The 16,310-nt window shown below is 38.2% G+C and overlaps 1 long non-coding RNA gene across 1 annotated transcript; it reads right to left on the reverse strand.

Annotated features, from left to right (window-relative positions):
* Positions 1-562: 562 nt before the first annotated feature.
* On the reverse strand, positions 563-13,331 carry LOC129643539 (uncharacterized). The gene is made up of 3 exons (XR_008710356.1): positions 13,121-13,331; positions 2,524-2,983; positions 563-909 (listed from the first exon to the last, which is right to left on the reverse strand). It is a non-coding gene; the product is annotated as an uncharacterized LOC129643539 (long non-coding RNA).
* Between the last annotated feature and the right edge of the window lie 2,979 nt (positions 13,332-16,310).

Genomic DNA, 16,310 nt, shown 5'->3' on the forward strand with positions numbered 1-16,310 from the left:
GTGAGTTGAAAGGAGATCAGTAACTCACAAAGTTCGTGTTTTGGGAACATAAAAAATGAGGATGTTTATGTGAACGGCCATTGAAAGCCTTTGTTACTACCTGGTCGTACTTACTGGACCATGAAGCTCTGGCCACACTGCATTGAACACAAGCCACATGACAACCACCAGGCCCTATCGACAGTCAGGAACAGCTAAATTCATTGTAAATAATTTCATTGTTAACTCAAAACCCATGTGACGGCTTTTCCGACTTGTGTAATGGTAGCTTCACCAGGAAAACAGGTACAGTGCTAGATTTGAAGATTAAACTGTGTATGTGAATTTCACTACCACACTTGTTTGTTGGGCTCCCTTTTTAACACCTACCCACTTTCAGTGGTATTTGCTATGAGTCATTATTATTATATCCCAAATCGTTCTTTTCCTTTCTCTGTAAAGTCAGGTGTCCAGTAAAGAACCGACCTCTCTGTAATCCAAATATAAAAAGCATCAAGAGGTAGCAGAAAGAACCCAGTGGATGCTCTAAGCAGAGACTGGACTGCCTGGCAGGTGGGTCCATAAGAATACAAGTTTTTATTTTCTCTCACCATGTTCTTTACTCATTTAGATCCCTGTTCATTTTATCACCCTGATTCATGTTTCTTTCTAGCTCCCATCCATTCCCATTTGATGTTTACGTGGTCCCTGCCATTGGTAACTGGACAGCAATGAAAGGCACCAATGATTCAGACAGTGGCTGAACACACAAACTTATTTCATGTTTATTTGGCATATTCATAGGATAGCATCTTGAAGTGTAGAGGGGGAAAAAAAAAACCCATATTAAGAGATTTTCTCTTTCTCCATTCTTCATGCTCCTTGTCTTGCCTATGGTAATTCTTATTTCACCTCTTTGTCACTTGCAACCTGAGGAAGAAAAGAGAATCAGGCAGTTAAACAATGAAGAACAGATTTTGAAACCTTTTTTATTATAAAAGAAATAAAGGGGGGGTGGGACTTACCCCATATCAGAGCATATTGGAAAATCATAAGATTAAATCTGCTTATTGTGATAAGCATAGATAATGAAGAGAATACAGAAACGTGTGCATAGGAGGTCCATAAATGAGGAAGATGGCAATCTTCAGGTCAGTGGGAAAAGGTTAATAAACAGTGCTTGAACAATTAGTTATTCCTTTGAAAAAGAAATTAGATGTCTACCTCACACCATTTACAAATTGATATGCACACAGTTTAAGGAGCTAATTTTTTTTAAGAACTCTAAGAATTTTTGAAACATAGGGAAACATGGGATAGGAAAGGACTTCAAAGAACAAGCCAAGAGCCATAAAGAAAAACATTTGACTATGTTAGAATTGACAATGCTGATCGATAAAGCACAAGGATGAGCTGGCAGAAAAGCCTGGAACCTGTATACCGGAACCCTGATAGCCAAAATACATAAATAACACCTTAAATATAAAGAAAAAGAAAGACAGCTGTATAGAAAAGGGGGAGAAATTAGGAAAAGAAAACTGAGGTAGGAAGAAATGCATATGGCAAAAAAAAAAAAAAAAAAACGAATCCAGTAACTAGGGAACTGCAAGTTAAAATAAGATACGTATTTTTCCCTCAAAAAAATTGGCAAAATTTTTATGGATTTATAATATCAAGGGTTGACAGAGGTGTGGAGAAACTCATGCGCTGCTAATGATAACATAAATTAGTACAACTTTTTTTGAGGGCCGTTTGTTAGTACTTATTAAAATGTGCAGTGTGCATAGCCATCGACCCAGTAGTCTCCCTTCTTGGTACCCAGCTTAGAGAAATGCTTGCACATATGCACTAAAAATAACTAAGAAGGTCCACTACAGCTTTGTCTATAACCAAGAAATGAAACAATCTGCATGTATGTTGACAAGAAAATAAAGTATGGTATAAATTTTGATACCATACAGCCATAGAAGAGCACAAAGTAAATATGTAGTCACATAACAATAGTAAATAAAAAACTCAAGTTGCAGAATAATAGGTATTAGATCATATATTATATTTTAAAATTGTTTCTGTATGTATGAATATTAAAGTCTGTGCAATACCTAAATAGAAAAGATTAAGCTGACTAATATCAGGACCACAAGAGGGGCCATCATATTAAATCCTACAGAAATTAAAAGGATAATTGAAGAACATGCTGAACTACTTTATGCTGATATATCGACAAATAAGATGAACAAGTATGTTGGAGCACAAACTATCAAAGTTCACTTAGGAAAAAAAAGAAACCTTAGTGGCCCTGTATCAAAGAAACCGAATTTATAGTTGATCTTCTCACAAAGAAAACTCCAGACCTGATGAGTTAATTGGTGAATTATACCAAGCACATAAGGAAATATAGCCATATAATACAAATTCTATACAAAAACTTTTCTAAAAACAGAAGAGTAGAAGCAATTCCCAACTCATACTATAAGGCTAGCATTACCTAGTTAGCAAAACCAGACATATGACACAAAAAGAAAACTACAGTTCAATACCTACCATGAACGTGAGGCAAAAATCCTAAACAAAATTTTAGTAAATCTAGAGATTTTTTTCTAAAAGGGTAATACATCATGTCCAAGTTGGGTTTATCTCAAGATTTAATAGTAAACATAAAAGTAATCAATGTGATTTGCCATTTTTTGTTTTTTTTATTGTGGTTAGTTTATTTAACTTAGCATAATGTCCTCAAGTTTCACCCATCTTGTAGCATATAACAGGATCTCCTTCTTCTTTAAGGATGAAAATACTTAATTTTTTGTTTAGTCACTAAGTCATGTCCGACTCATTGGCAACCCCATGGATTGTAGCCTGCCAGGCTCCTCTGTTAATGGGATTCTCCAGGCAAGAATACTGGAATGGACTGCCATTTCCTTCAGGGGATCTTCCCAATCCAGGAGTCAAACCGGTGTCTCCTGCATTGCAGGCGTATTCTTATCACTGAGCCACCAGGGAAGCCCTATCAACAAACAAAAAAGAGAAAAATCATACGATCACCTCAAGAAATGCATAAAAATCACTTGACAAAACTCAACTACTAGGAGTTCCTGGCGGTGCAGTGGTTAGGACTCAGGTTTTCACTGCCATGGCTTGAGGGTTTAAACCCTAACTGGGGAACTAAGAGCCCTGCAAGCCACATGGCATAGCCAAAATAAAGAAACAAAAAACTCAACAACTGTTCATTTTATATATATATATATATATATATATATATATATAAATATATATAAAACCCTTCAGCTGACTATAAATAAAAGGGAACTTTTTCAACATGATAAAGTACATCTACAAAAAACCTAGAGCCAACATCATGCTTAACGGTAGAACAAATGCTTTCTAGGATGGCAAATAAGAATATTCATTCCCACCACTTTATATAACATGGTACTAGCAGTCCTAACCAATGCACTAAGAGAGGAAAAAAGATGAGACACATGCAGACTGTAAAGAAACAACCCAAGGAATGCAAAAAGAAAAAAAAAGGCCCTACTAGAACTAAATGATTTAACATGGATAGTGGATACAAGGTCAATATACAAAAATCAATTAATTGCATTTCTATATACAAGCAATGGACAATTAAAACTTAAAAATTTTAAAACATATCATTTGGCTTTCAGACTTCAGCAAGTTTCCAATGACTGCTCCCTCACAGAAATATCAACTTGAACGAATATCCACATGCCAAAATACCTTCACAAGAGCTAAGGATTTTAAGTGGCAATTAGAGCACCCAGGTAAAGCAGAGAAATAAGATGCATTGAAGAGGGAAGGAAAAACAGTTTTACCTCATCCTTAGCACCCCTTCCCCAATCCCAGGCAGCCCAATGTGAAGAGAGATACCTTCCCCGTTGGAGAAAGGGAATGAAATGACACTTAACTTTACTGAAGTCCCAGGACCAGGCCTACCCCAATGCCAGAGAATGAGTCTTAATCCTTTGCTCATACAATACTGAAAATTAACTCGAGATGGATCATACACTTAAATATAAGTTAAAACTATAAAACTTCCAAAAGAAAACATAGGAGAAAATCAATGTGACCTTGGGTTAGGCAAAGAATTCTTAAGACACAAAATGCACATAAAGGAAAAATTGTTAAACTGGACTTTATAAAAATTTAAACAATTTGTTATTCAAAAGAAGTGTTACCAAAATGAAAAGGCCACAGACTTAGAGTAAATACTGCAAAACAAATATCTGGAAAAATATTTGTAAACAGAATATGTAGGGAACTCTTATGACTCAACATTAAGATAAACACTGAGTGCAATAAAAGTGTGCAAAAGATTTGAGCAGATACTTTACCAAAAAAGATAAATGGATGATAGATAACCACATGAAAAGATGTATAGCATCATAGTCACTGATGAAGTGAAAATTAAAATCACAATGTAATATCATCACATACTTACTAGAATGGCTAAAATTAAAAAGACAGAGAATACCAAGTGGTGGCGAGAATGCAAAGTATCTGTTTCTATCACACATACAATGGTATAGCCAGTATGGAAAATAGTGTGACTTTGTAATCAAGTTGAACATACACTTAACTATATAATCCAACAAATCCACTGCTAGATACCCACCCAAGAGAAATGGAAATATGTGTCTACACAAAGACATTTCAGAGCAATTTTATTCACCATAGCCCCAAACTGGAAATACAACAAATATCTATTGACAGGCAATTGAATGGATAAGTAAATTGGTATTTCCATGTACTGGAATGCTATACAAACAAACTACTGATGTGTACAGTAATATGGATGAATCTCAAGAGCATGATGCTAGCTGAAAGAAGTCAGACGTGAAAGGTGACTGATTTCACTTACATGTGAATCTAGAAAAGGTAAAATTATAGAAACTGATCTATTCCTGGGGCAGGGGTAAGAAGGTGCAAAGGGGACTGACTGCAAAGGAACATGGAACTTTTAAAGTAAAGGAAATATTTTCTATCTTGATTTTGGTGGTATGTATGGGCTGTATTCATTCAAAACTCATTAAACAGTACACTTTAAATAGGTGAATTTTAACTGTACATAAATTATACCTCAAAAGCCAGAAAATAAATAAGAAAGTGGAAAATTCTTAAAGAGATAGGAATACCAGACCACCTTACCTGTCTCCTAAGAAACCTGTATGCAGGTCAAGAAGTAACAGTGAGAACTGGACGTGGAATAACTTATGGGTTCAAAATTGAAAAAGGAGTACGTCAAGGCTGTATACTGAAACCCTGCTGATTTAACTTATATGCAGAGTACATTGTGCGAAATGCCAGGCTGGATGAACAAATCACAAGGTGGAATCAAGACTGCTGGGAGAAATATCAACAACCTCAGATACGCAGATGATACCACTCTAATGGCAGAAAGTAAAGAGGAACTAAAGAGCCTCTTGATAAGGGTGAAAGAGAGTAAAAAAACCTGGCTTAAAACTCGACATTCAAAAAACGAAGATCATGGCATTTGGTCCCATAACTTCATGGCAAAAAGATGGGGGAAAACTGGAAGCAGTGACAGATTTTGTTTTACTGGGCTCCAAAATCACTTTGGACAGGGACTGTTGCCATGAAATTAAAAGACACTTGCTCTTTGGAAGGAAAGTTATGACAAACCTAGAAAGTGTATTAAAAAGCAGAGACACCATTTTGCCACCAAAGGTGTGCATAGTCAAAGCTATGGTTTTTCCTGTAGTCATGTACAGAGGTAAGAGTTGAACCATAAAGAAAGCTGAGCACCAAAGAATTGATGCCTTAGAATCAAGAATTGTGGAGCTGGAGAAGACTCTTGAGTGTCCTTTGGAGTGCAAAGAGATCAAACCAGTCAATCCTAAAGGAAATCAATCCTGAATATTCATTGGAAGGACTGATGCTGAAGCTGAAGCTCCAATCCTTTGGCCACCTGATGTGAAGAGCTGACTCACTGGAAAATACCCTGATGCTGGAAAAGACTGAAGGCAGGAGGAAAAAGGGACAACAGAGGATGAGATGGTTAGATAGCATCACCAACTCAATGGACATGAACCTGAATAAACTCAGGGAGATAGTGAAGGACAGGAAAGCCTGGAGTACTGCAGTCCATGGGGTCACAAAGAATGAGACATGACTTAGTGACTGAACAACAACAAAAAATACACAAAGAAGATTTTTTCAGTGGCATATAATTCTGCCAAACCAGTCATTAATGATCAAGGAAAAGTATATGTGCTACTTTAACATTCATAATTTAATAACATTTCTCTTAAGATGATGATTTTGCTGAACATAATTTGCTTATTAATCTCCACAGTCAGATTAACTCTGTAACTAGAAAGAATATTTAGCAAGTTCAGTAACAACAGCAATAATAGTTCATCTTCCAAATGTCTGTATGCGTTTAGACCAATTGAAGACGTTGTAAAATTTGCTCTCTTAGGATGGCTGAGAATTAGGAAAAGAGCTCCAAGTTCTACACTGAGTAATGATCTACAGTAGACAGAAGTATACATTATTTTAAGACAATACTAGTAGTCCTTAAATAGTAGTCTCATCTTTCTCCAGTTTAATCACAAAGCTCCTAAAATTATACACAGTACAAGGATCCCCAGGTGGTGCTAGCGGTAGAGACCATACCTGCCAGTGCAAGAGATGCAGGTTCGATCCCTCGGTCAGGAAGATCCCCAGGAGGAGAGCATGGCGATCCACTCCAGTATTATTGCATAGAGAATTCCATGGACAGAAAAGCCTGGCGGGCTATATATAGTCCATAGGGTCGCACAGAATCAGACACAACTGAAGCGACTTAGCACACACGCACGCACAAGGCAACAATAGGGAAAGATGAAGGAAGAGGAACCTGGACCACCTAGGGCTGTAGTGGATGAGACTCGAGCAGAGCTGGACTCTTCCTCTAACTGCATTCATAACAACTTGGTTTTCCTTTGTCAGAGTGGCAAGTTACTTCAGCCTATTCCCCTTGGGACTTCCAGTGAAGTTTCTTTATAATTTCTCTAAGAAAATCCTAAAATGATTCTTTCTTTCCCTCTCCAAGACTCCCCCTCCATCACACTCCCCTAAAGCACTTCTCAGTTTCTTTTATGTGCATCTCCTGATTAGGTTCCCACTGGAGAAAGAGTATGTCTGATTTCATACTTTATATGCAATATGATTTTAATTCTTGAATAAGGGTGCTAAACAGTAACAAAAGTCATGATTCTACTAAGGGCTGGGTTAGGGATATGCATGTGGTATCTAAATTTGGATGTAGGGGTTTCCTAGAAAAAGACAAGACAGTATTGCTATTGCTTCATAGCTTAGCACATGTTGGGAGCAGCTTGTCAAAGCAGACCTTTTCAACTCCTAGGCTGATTTAGCTGTCTGTCCGCGCATCTCTACAGCCCTGATCACCGAGCTTCAACAGAGGTATTAAGTTATGACATAACACGATTGGGCAATCTTATCACCTGTCTCTGCCTATAACAAACCAGGACAGATTGAAGTGTTGGATTAGCTACCCAAGAATCGGGACATAAGTGCTAGGCCCTGGTTAGAAAAAAATTGTCACAGGTAGTAATTAGAAGGAGGCCCAAAGGCTGAACCTGGCCTGAAGAGAAATTTAAAACCCTTGTAAAGACTTAGCCCCTATCTTATTGCCAAATCAATTTTATTTCAACTTTTTATAAGTGGGGGAAAATGTCTTAAGTCAGCAGATTCCTGTGACACATGGTTATTACCTAAAGACAGATAACATCCCAAAAAACACTGACTAAGATGTTTTCAAGTGGACGGGTCCTCTCAAGAAGCAGCTTCTAAAAAAAAAAAAAAAAAAGAAGCAGCGTCTTCTGATCATCAAATTACATGAACAGAACATCATGTAACAACTGGCAGAAAAACCCATCGGCTTGTCATGGGGATTGTTACTGACTTTTCCACATATTTAAGCCTTTTTTTCCACATCGGATGTAGGCCTTCTGTAAACAAGGTGTGTGCTCCATAACAACCGTATCCTGTACAATACCTGGGATGGGGCCCTGGTCATAGCAGATGTCAACCGTGTGATTAATTTGAAAGGTTAAATTTAACTCTGTGTATCCAAGATCTCCCCCACAACACACACACATTTATACACACTCACACACATTTATACACACACAGACACATTTATACACACTTGTACACATTTATACACACACATATTTATACACACTCACATTTATAAACACACACAACAAACCAGGTTTATAATAAATTCTATTCATCGGAACAACAAAGGACATATTTTTTTAAATTACATTATTTTATCTCTTTAAAGAATGGAAAACCATTTTATTTATCTGTTAACACTCTTTAAAAACCAACCTTCACTGTTTTATTATTCCAGGAGTATACATGTTATTTTTAGAAAATTTAAAAAATAGGATATAAGGGGGGGGGAAGTAAAAATCACTCATAATTCTGCCATAGAGAAATAACCACACTAATATTTTGGTATATTCCCTTCCAATATTTTATCTGTGCTTTTATTTGTGGGTATATTTCTTACTTTCTTTTTTTTTTAATGTATGTGTTGTTTTATTTTTAACCTAACACTAATCATATTTCCATCAAAATTATCATTAATTTTTAAATACACAATATTATTTTAAGTGTCAGAATAATCTTTCATCACATGGTTGAACTTCAGTTTTGGACTTTGAAGTTGTTACCAACATTTCACCCCCATATACAAGCACATACAAGATGCCTTTGGAGGGTCTGTCACTATCCCCAGGCCCATAGGGGAAGCTACTTGTGGTGGGGAATAGAAAGAGGGTAAAATGTGAGCTGACCCCGCTGTAATAGAGACCTCCTTCCTCTCTTCCAGGACTAGCACATCAATAGACTTCCCTTAAGACAGCATTTAAAATTATTATTATTTAAGTACTACCTATAGGATATAAAGCTTCAATTTATTTACCTCTCTAACCTCACTTGTCCACTTTGCCCTACATCTTTATATTCATTCCTCCTTCCCCAAAACTGGTTTCTCTCTCCAATAATACAAATGCCAATTTCCTTCATGAAAAGAACACTTCAAACTTAATGCAATCTGATAGTCCTGTTGCATTGTAATTACACATAGAAAATATGTAATATTTTCACTGGATATTATCTGGGTATTATTTCACTGGATATTATCACTAGCACATTCTCTAGAGGAGTTGGGGAGAGAACCAAAGTGAACTTCTTCGTGAGATTGTGTTTGTCAGTACAAGCTTGTGTCAGAGCCTTCGATTCTTACTGTTAGAAGCTCTGTAATGAGTCTGATTAGAAATAGCTCTCTTAAAAGATGTTAGCTAGACTTACTACCCTTATCCTTTTGAAATATATACAGATACCACATCATTATGTTGACACCTGAAGCTGATATAATGTTGTATGTCAATTATATCTTAAAAGAAAGAAAATAGTTCAGTAAAGGAAGAGAAAGAACCTGCCAGCCTGTGTTGTTTTCATCACTCAAAATAATATGTTTCTTTTTCCATGACCACTGAGAATAACAAGAGTTGACAATGGGGAAAAGTGAGGAAGGAAATAAGTAGGAAATTGTGACAGACAGACATGTGGGCCAAGCTTCATTTAAAGGTCAATAAATTCATTTAGATATTATGATATCTTGTCAGCATCTAACACACTGTAATCTTTCAGTATTTATTTAGTATTAACTGGAGGTTTTTTTTTTTTAAGACCTTGATTATTTTTTCAGGTAAAAATACAGGCACCAGGAACAGTCAATGTTGTGTCCAGTGAAGTCTGACGTGCCTAATCCTGACAAGAGTCCACTGCACAGCTAAGATTGACAGTAGTCGCCGAACTTGCAGGGGTGATCCATGTGACTCAACCTGAATACAGTCCTAACCCTCACATTTAATTTAGGATGAGATGGTTTTCCAGCTGGGTTTGCATGTCTGTGTGTTTGAAAGGTGATGCAATGACATACAGTTATTTTACCGTAGTTTTAATTCTTTAAGTGTGTTCATTGGCCTTTAGTTGTTATTTCTCAGGACAGGTCCACTCTAATAGCATCCTGTATTTCCCTAGAATCTTTCAAACTCAAAGCTTTTCACATAGTCATACTATTATTGTCATTTTCCTGAACTCCCTTTGAGGAGGGGTGATGGGTGCAGATAAAACAGGTGAGAAAATGAATACACAGAAAGGGAAGCGTGATGCCCTGGTCATCCAGCCAGTGACCAGTGGGCTCTCTTAGTCCAAATTATCACATCTAGCTAGGCCAAGGCATTGGATCTTAGTATAGCTTATGGATATTTTTTTCCCCTTGTACGTGCTAGTGAGAAAGAACTGAAAACAAACTTTTCTGGGCAAATAGCAAGTGCCAAGGTTGTTCTTTCATTCTCTTTTACTGATATGCAATCTGGAACCAGAGCTGAAATCCTGAGAGAGGAAACTACATCTGCAGATGATGATCCAAGACTTCCTTAACACTGAATTTGGGATTTTTAAGACACGAGGCTGGGGGACTTCCCCAGCCATACAGTGGTTGAGACTCTGTGCTTCCACTGCAGGGGGCATGGGTTCGATCCCTGGTCAGGGACAAATCTCTTGCATGCCACATGGTGCAGCCAAATACATAAACAACAACAAAAGTCCACAAGGTTGTTTAAGCACATGCATTCTCCAGGCAAACAAACTGGGTGTCTCCAAAGGCCAGACTGGTAGGCGATACCAGGAGACATATTTCAGCTTAATATAAGCAAGAATTTGCTAATAATTAAAACTGCCCTAAATTGGGATCAACTGTCCTGTGAGCCAGTGAACTCCCTACTATAGGAAACATTCAGACAGAAGCTAGATGACTGATCTGTACATGATATTGAAGGGAATTCCCACAATGGATGGTAGATTGATTTGGATGACCATTAAGGACTCTCAACTCTTAATAATTTTTTCACTCCCTGATCCTTGACAATGTCAGGCAGATTTCCTTAGCACCCCTTTACACCACCCCCAAATAAGAATGAGAAGTGTTTTTATCTACCTGGTGCTTTTTGGTTACAATTAATGGAGCATATAAAGTAGTAGCTTCCAAGAAAGAAAGATGACTTAAATAGAATCATAAAATAGGGTATTAGAAGAAAATTGAAAAACCCTTAGGGATAATCTGGTCCTATTCCCCACCCTGTGTGTGTGTGGCAAGTCACTTCAGTCCTGTTCAACTCTTTGTGATCCTATGGACTGTAGCCCACCAGGCTCCTCTGTCCATGGGATTCTCCAGGCAAGAGTATCAGAGTGGGTTGCCATGCCCTCCTTCAGGGGATCTTCCCTACCCAGGAATCGAACCCACATCTCTTGTGGCTCCTGCATTGGCAGGTCGGTTCTTTACCACTGGTGCCGCTTGGGAAACCCATCCCCTACCACACCACACCCTACCCTACCCCACCCCACTTTAAAAAATAGATTTAGAAACTATGGCCTAAAGAAACTATCATGCCAAGAATCTTACATTCGTCTACTAGCCAGGTTTGTTAAATCTAGAACATTACTTTTTAAACTGCCAAGTATTTGTTGAGTGCCAATAGGGAATTAATTTTCCCGATGATAAAGATTTGTTTTAAGATCACAGAATTGTGTACAAACCCCACTGCATAACTCAGATTCGAATTGGAGTGTCTGCAGATTAATCAGAACTTTCTCCTCTCTTCTCAGAGTGTCTATTGTCTAGGCTACGTATACATTCGATAAAGAGCACAAAAGGATATAGAAGCTTAGAGGGGAAATTGGAGAGTGATGTTGGGATAAAAATTAGTGGCTAAAATTTGAATGTTGGATTTTCTTTGGGTTTTATTTTTCCATGTTATCCCTTCTCCTATGATCAATTAACTCCCAACAATATATCAATATTTATTGAGAACCTATTGTGCACAGAGCATTGTGATCATCCACAGAGCCATTAGAGGGATTATAAAAATTAACTATTAACTCCATCAAATTAGCATCAGGCTTAAGACAGCCTCAGGGAACGTTAATGTAAGGCCAAATATCTTTTTTCTTTGGTTACTGCCAGCACCAAATAGAAACAAATTTGCAGCAGGGCTTACTTGTTTGTAAGTCACATTCAGAAGATAAAACTAGCTCTGTTCACTCTCAATAGATAATTGAGAGATTAGTAAATTTCAAAACTATGTGTAAAATATTGGATGAATTTACAAAAATGCTTAATTAAAAGTAAACATAATTCTAATCCACAGCGAACACTGTACTCAACGGTGAGAGACAATGCTTTCCTCTAAGATCTGGAACAAGACAAAAATGTCCGCTCTCATCAGTTCTGTTCAACATTGTATGAAAGGTTCAAGCCAGGGCAGTTAAATAAGAACAGATTAGAAAAAAGGAAAACTATGCTGATTTGTAAGTGACATGATATAGATAATCCTAAGGAATTAGTAAAAAATGATAAGAACTAACATTGAATTCAGCAAGTTTACAGGATACACAAACAACATACAAAAATCAATTGTATTTCTATATACTAGCAATGAACAAACTGAATTCAGAAAACAACTCCATTTACAATAGCATCAAAAAGAATAAAATAATTAGAATTTAGCAAAAGAACTGTAAAACTTGTACTCATGTTGCAAAAAGAAATTAAGGAAGACCTCAATAAACAGAAAGATGTTCTGTGTTCATTGATTGGAAGAATTAATATTGTTAAGCTGGCAATACTCTCTAATTAAGCTACAGATTATCACAGTCCTTATTATATCCCAGCTTGCTTCTTTGCAAACACTGACAAGCTGATCCTAAAACGTGTACAGAATTTCAAGGGAATAGCAAACGCTATCTTGAAAAACAAGAGTAAAATTAAAACACATTTTCTGATTTCAAAAACATACTACAAAACTACAGTAACCAAGGTAGGGTGGAACTGACATACAGATAAACATACAGCTCAATGGAATTGAGAGACTAGAAATAATCCCTCCCATTTGTGATCAGTTTATTTTCAACAAGAATGCCAAGACCACTCAATGGGGAAGAATGGTTTTTCAGCAAATGGTGCTGGGACAACCAACTAGCCACAGGCAAACAAACAAAAAAGAAAGTGAATACCTACTTCATACCACACACAAAGATTAACTTGGAAGGGATCATAGATCCAAATGCAAAAGAAAACCTAGGCGTGAATCTTCATGAGCTGTAGCTGGGCACTGGTTTCTTAGATATGACACCAAAAGCACAAGCAGCAACAGCAAAAAATAGATTCCCTGGACCTCACCGCTGCCGGGAATGTAAAGTGGTGCAGCTGCTCCCTCAAAAGGTTAAACACAGGGTTACCCTGTAATTCCAGCAATTCCAGCTGGAACTGGACTATTTATGTACTTCATAAATGGGGATAAGAGGATAAAGAAGCTTAGGAAAATTCCACTCCAAGGTATATCCCCAAGAGCAATAAAACATGCCTATGCAAAAACTTGTACATGAGTTTTCATAGCAGTGTTGTTCATAACAGCCAAGAGGTAGAAACAAATGTCCATCAACTAATGAATCGATAAATAAATTGTGGTATATCCATACAATGGAATATTATTCAGGCATAAAAATGAATGAAGTACTAATATATGCTACAACATGGAAAAACTTTGAAAACATTATGAATAATCTGCCATTAATCCCACCCAATATACCCATTATCTCAGACACTATTGTTTGTACTTCTGTAAGTTGAATTTGGGTCTTTTAAAAATATCATCCATGTTTCGACTTAACATATTCAACCTTTTCTCTAGCCTTTTGAACCTATGGAACAGAGTTATAATAACTATTTTAATATCCTTGCCTGCTAATTCTAACATCTGCATCAGTTCTGGGTCAGTTTGATTATTTACTTTTCTCATTATGGGTCATATTCTCCACTTATTGTGTGTATGCCCAATAATTTTTCATTAATGCCATTCATCATGAACTTACCTTGTTGAGTGCTGGATAGTTTTGTAGTTTCAATTTTTGAGTATGTTCTGGAGCACAGTTCAGTTCAGTTCAGTTCAGTCACTCAGTCGTGTCCGACTCTTTGTGACCCCATGAATCACAGCACACCAGGCCTCCCTGTCCATCACCAACTCCCAGAGTTTACCCAAACTCATGTCCATCGAGTGGGTGATGCCATCCAGCCATCTCATCCTCTGTCGTCCCCTTCTCCTCCTGCCCCTAATCCCTCCCAGCATCAGGGTCTTTTCTAATGAGTCAACTCTTTGCATGAGGTGGCCCAAGTATTGGAGTTTCCGTTTCAGCATCAGTCCATCCAATGAACACCCAGGACTGATCTCCTTCAGGATGGACTGGTTAGATCTCCTTGCAGTCCAAGGGACTCTCAAGAGTCTTCTCCAACACCACAGTTCAAAAGCATCAATTCTTCGACGCTCAGCTCTCTTCACTGAAGCGACTTAGCAGCAGCAGCAGCTTTCTTCACAGTCCAACTCTCACATCCATACATGACCACCGGAGAAACCATAGCCTTGACTAGACGGACCTTTGTTGGCAAAGTAATGTCTCTGCTTTTTAACATGCTATCTAGGTTGGTCATAACTTTCCTTCTAAGGAGTAAGCGTTTTTAAATTTCATGGCTGCAATCACCATCTGCAGTGATTTTGCAGCACAGTTACTTGGAAACAATTTGATCCTTTCGTCTTATTTTTAAAAATCTGTTAGGCAGGACCAGACCTGTATTTAATCGAGAGCCAACTCTGTCCCTACAACTGAGGCAGAATCCTTCTGAGTACTTTGCTTAATGATCTGTGAGTTATAAGATTTCCAGTCTGGCTGGCGGGAACAGGCACTCTGCAGGCCCTGGATGAGTTCTTGTTCCTGCAGCACCTTCAGGTGGCTCTTTCCCTGGTCTTGAACAGTTCCCTCGCAGTCATGTGCTGGTGACAATTTTGCTGACAGCTGAGGGGGACCCCTTGCAGATCTCTAGACTTTGGTTGTTGTTGTCATTTTTTCTGTGTGTGTGTGTAGTGCTCTCCTCTCTGATATTCTGCCCTGCAAACTCTGGCTGTCTTGGTCTCCCTGGACTCTAGCTCAACTTCTCAACTCAGGGAATCTTCCAGGCTCTACCCAGATTCCACGTCTCCGTGTCACCATCTGGAAAATCTCTCAAGGCAGTAGGCTGGGCGCGCATAGGGCTTACCTCATTCTTTTCCCCTTTAATCAGGTCTGATGTCCAATATCTTGTTTTTTTTTTTTTTCAAACTTTAGACTTTCTGTTTCATATTGGGGTATAGCCGATTAACGATGTTGTGCTAGTTTCAGGTGAACAGTGAAGGGACTCAGCCATAAGTATACATGGATCCATTCTCCCTTAAACCTGCCTCCCATCCAGTCTGCCACATAACACTGAGCAGAACTCCATGTGTTAAACAATAGGTCCTTGTTTTTCCATTTTGAATATAGCAGTGTGTTGATATCCAATATCTTGAAAATGGCTACTTAAAATACTTTCTCTAGATTTTTTTGTTGCTTCTGGTAGGAGGGTAATTTTGGTCCCTTTGACCACCATCTTGATAGGAAGTGGAAGTCCAAGCTCATGCTAAATTTAGCAAAAAAAAAAAAAAGTAGAATTAACTGGTTCACAAAACCACAGAAAGGAAGAAAGTACACTAGCCTTAAAGCTGACTGGATATATGGACTCAAGTTTCACCAGAGCACTTTCTCTCTCTCTCCCTCGGTCTTTCCGTCTCATTTCTACTTCTGTATTTTGGCTGCATTCAAGTGGGAGTTACAGCCACTGTTGGCTCTAGAGCCCACCCTGACAGCCAGCATGCCAAAGACAAAGACAGACCTCCTTTTCCTTCTCCAACTAGGACAATCCAGTGTGAGAAAGGGCTTGATGTGGATGTATCCCATGTCTGTGTATGGCTTCCCAGGTGGTGCTAGCAGTAAAGAACCCACTCACCAAGGCAGGAGACGTGGGAGATGTGGGTTCGATCCCTGGGTCGGGAAGATCCCCTAGAGGAGGAAATGGCAACCCACTCCAGTATTTCTTGTCTGGAGAATCCCATGGACAGAGGAGCCAGAGGACTACAGTCTATGGTGTCACAGAGTTGGACACAACTGTGTGACTGAGAATGCATGCACATGTCTAGGTACCAACCACTAAGTCCTGGAGGGTACATTAAAAGGCTGACCCAACAAGCAACGACCAATGATATTTCACTGTTATTTTAATTTGCAGTTTTTTATTTTTCCTGAAATCAAGTGTTTTTCATAGACATTCATTCATCCAGTGGGTATTTACTGAATGTCCACTG

This window comes from Bubalus kerabau, chromosome 1 (assembly GCF_029407905.1).
Source record: "Bubalus kerabau isolate K-KA32 ecotype Philippines breed swamp buffalo chromosome 1, PCC_UOA_SB_1v2, whole genome shotgun sequence".
Lineage (NCBI taxonomy): Eukaryota > Metazoa > Chordata > Mammalia > Artiodactyla > Bovidae > Bubalus > Bubalus kerabau.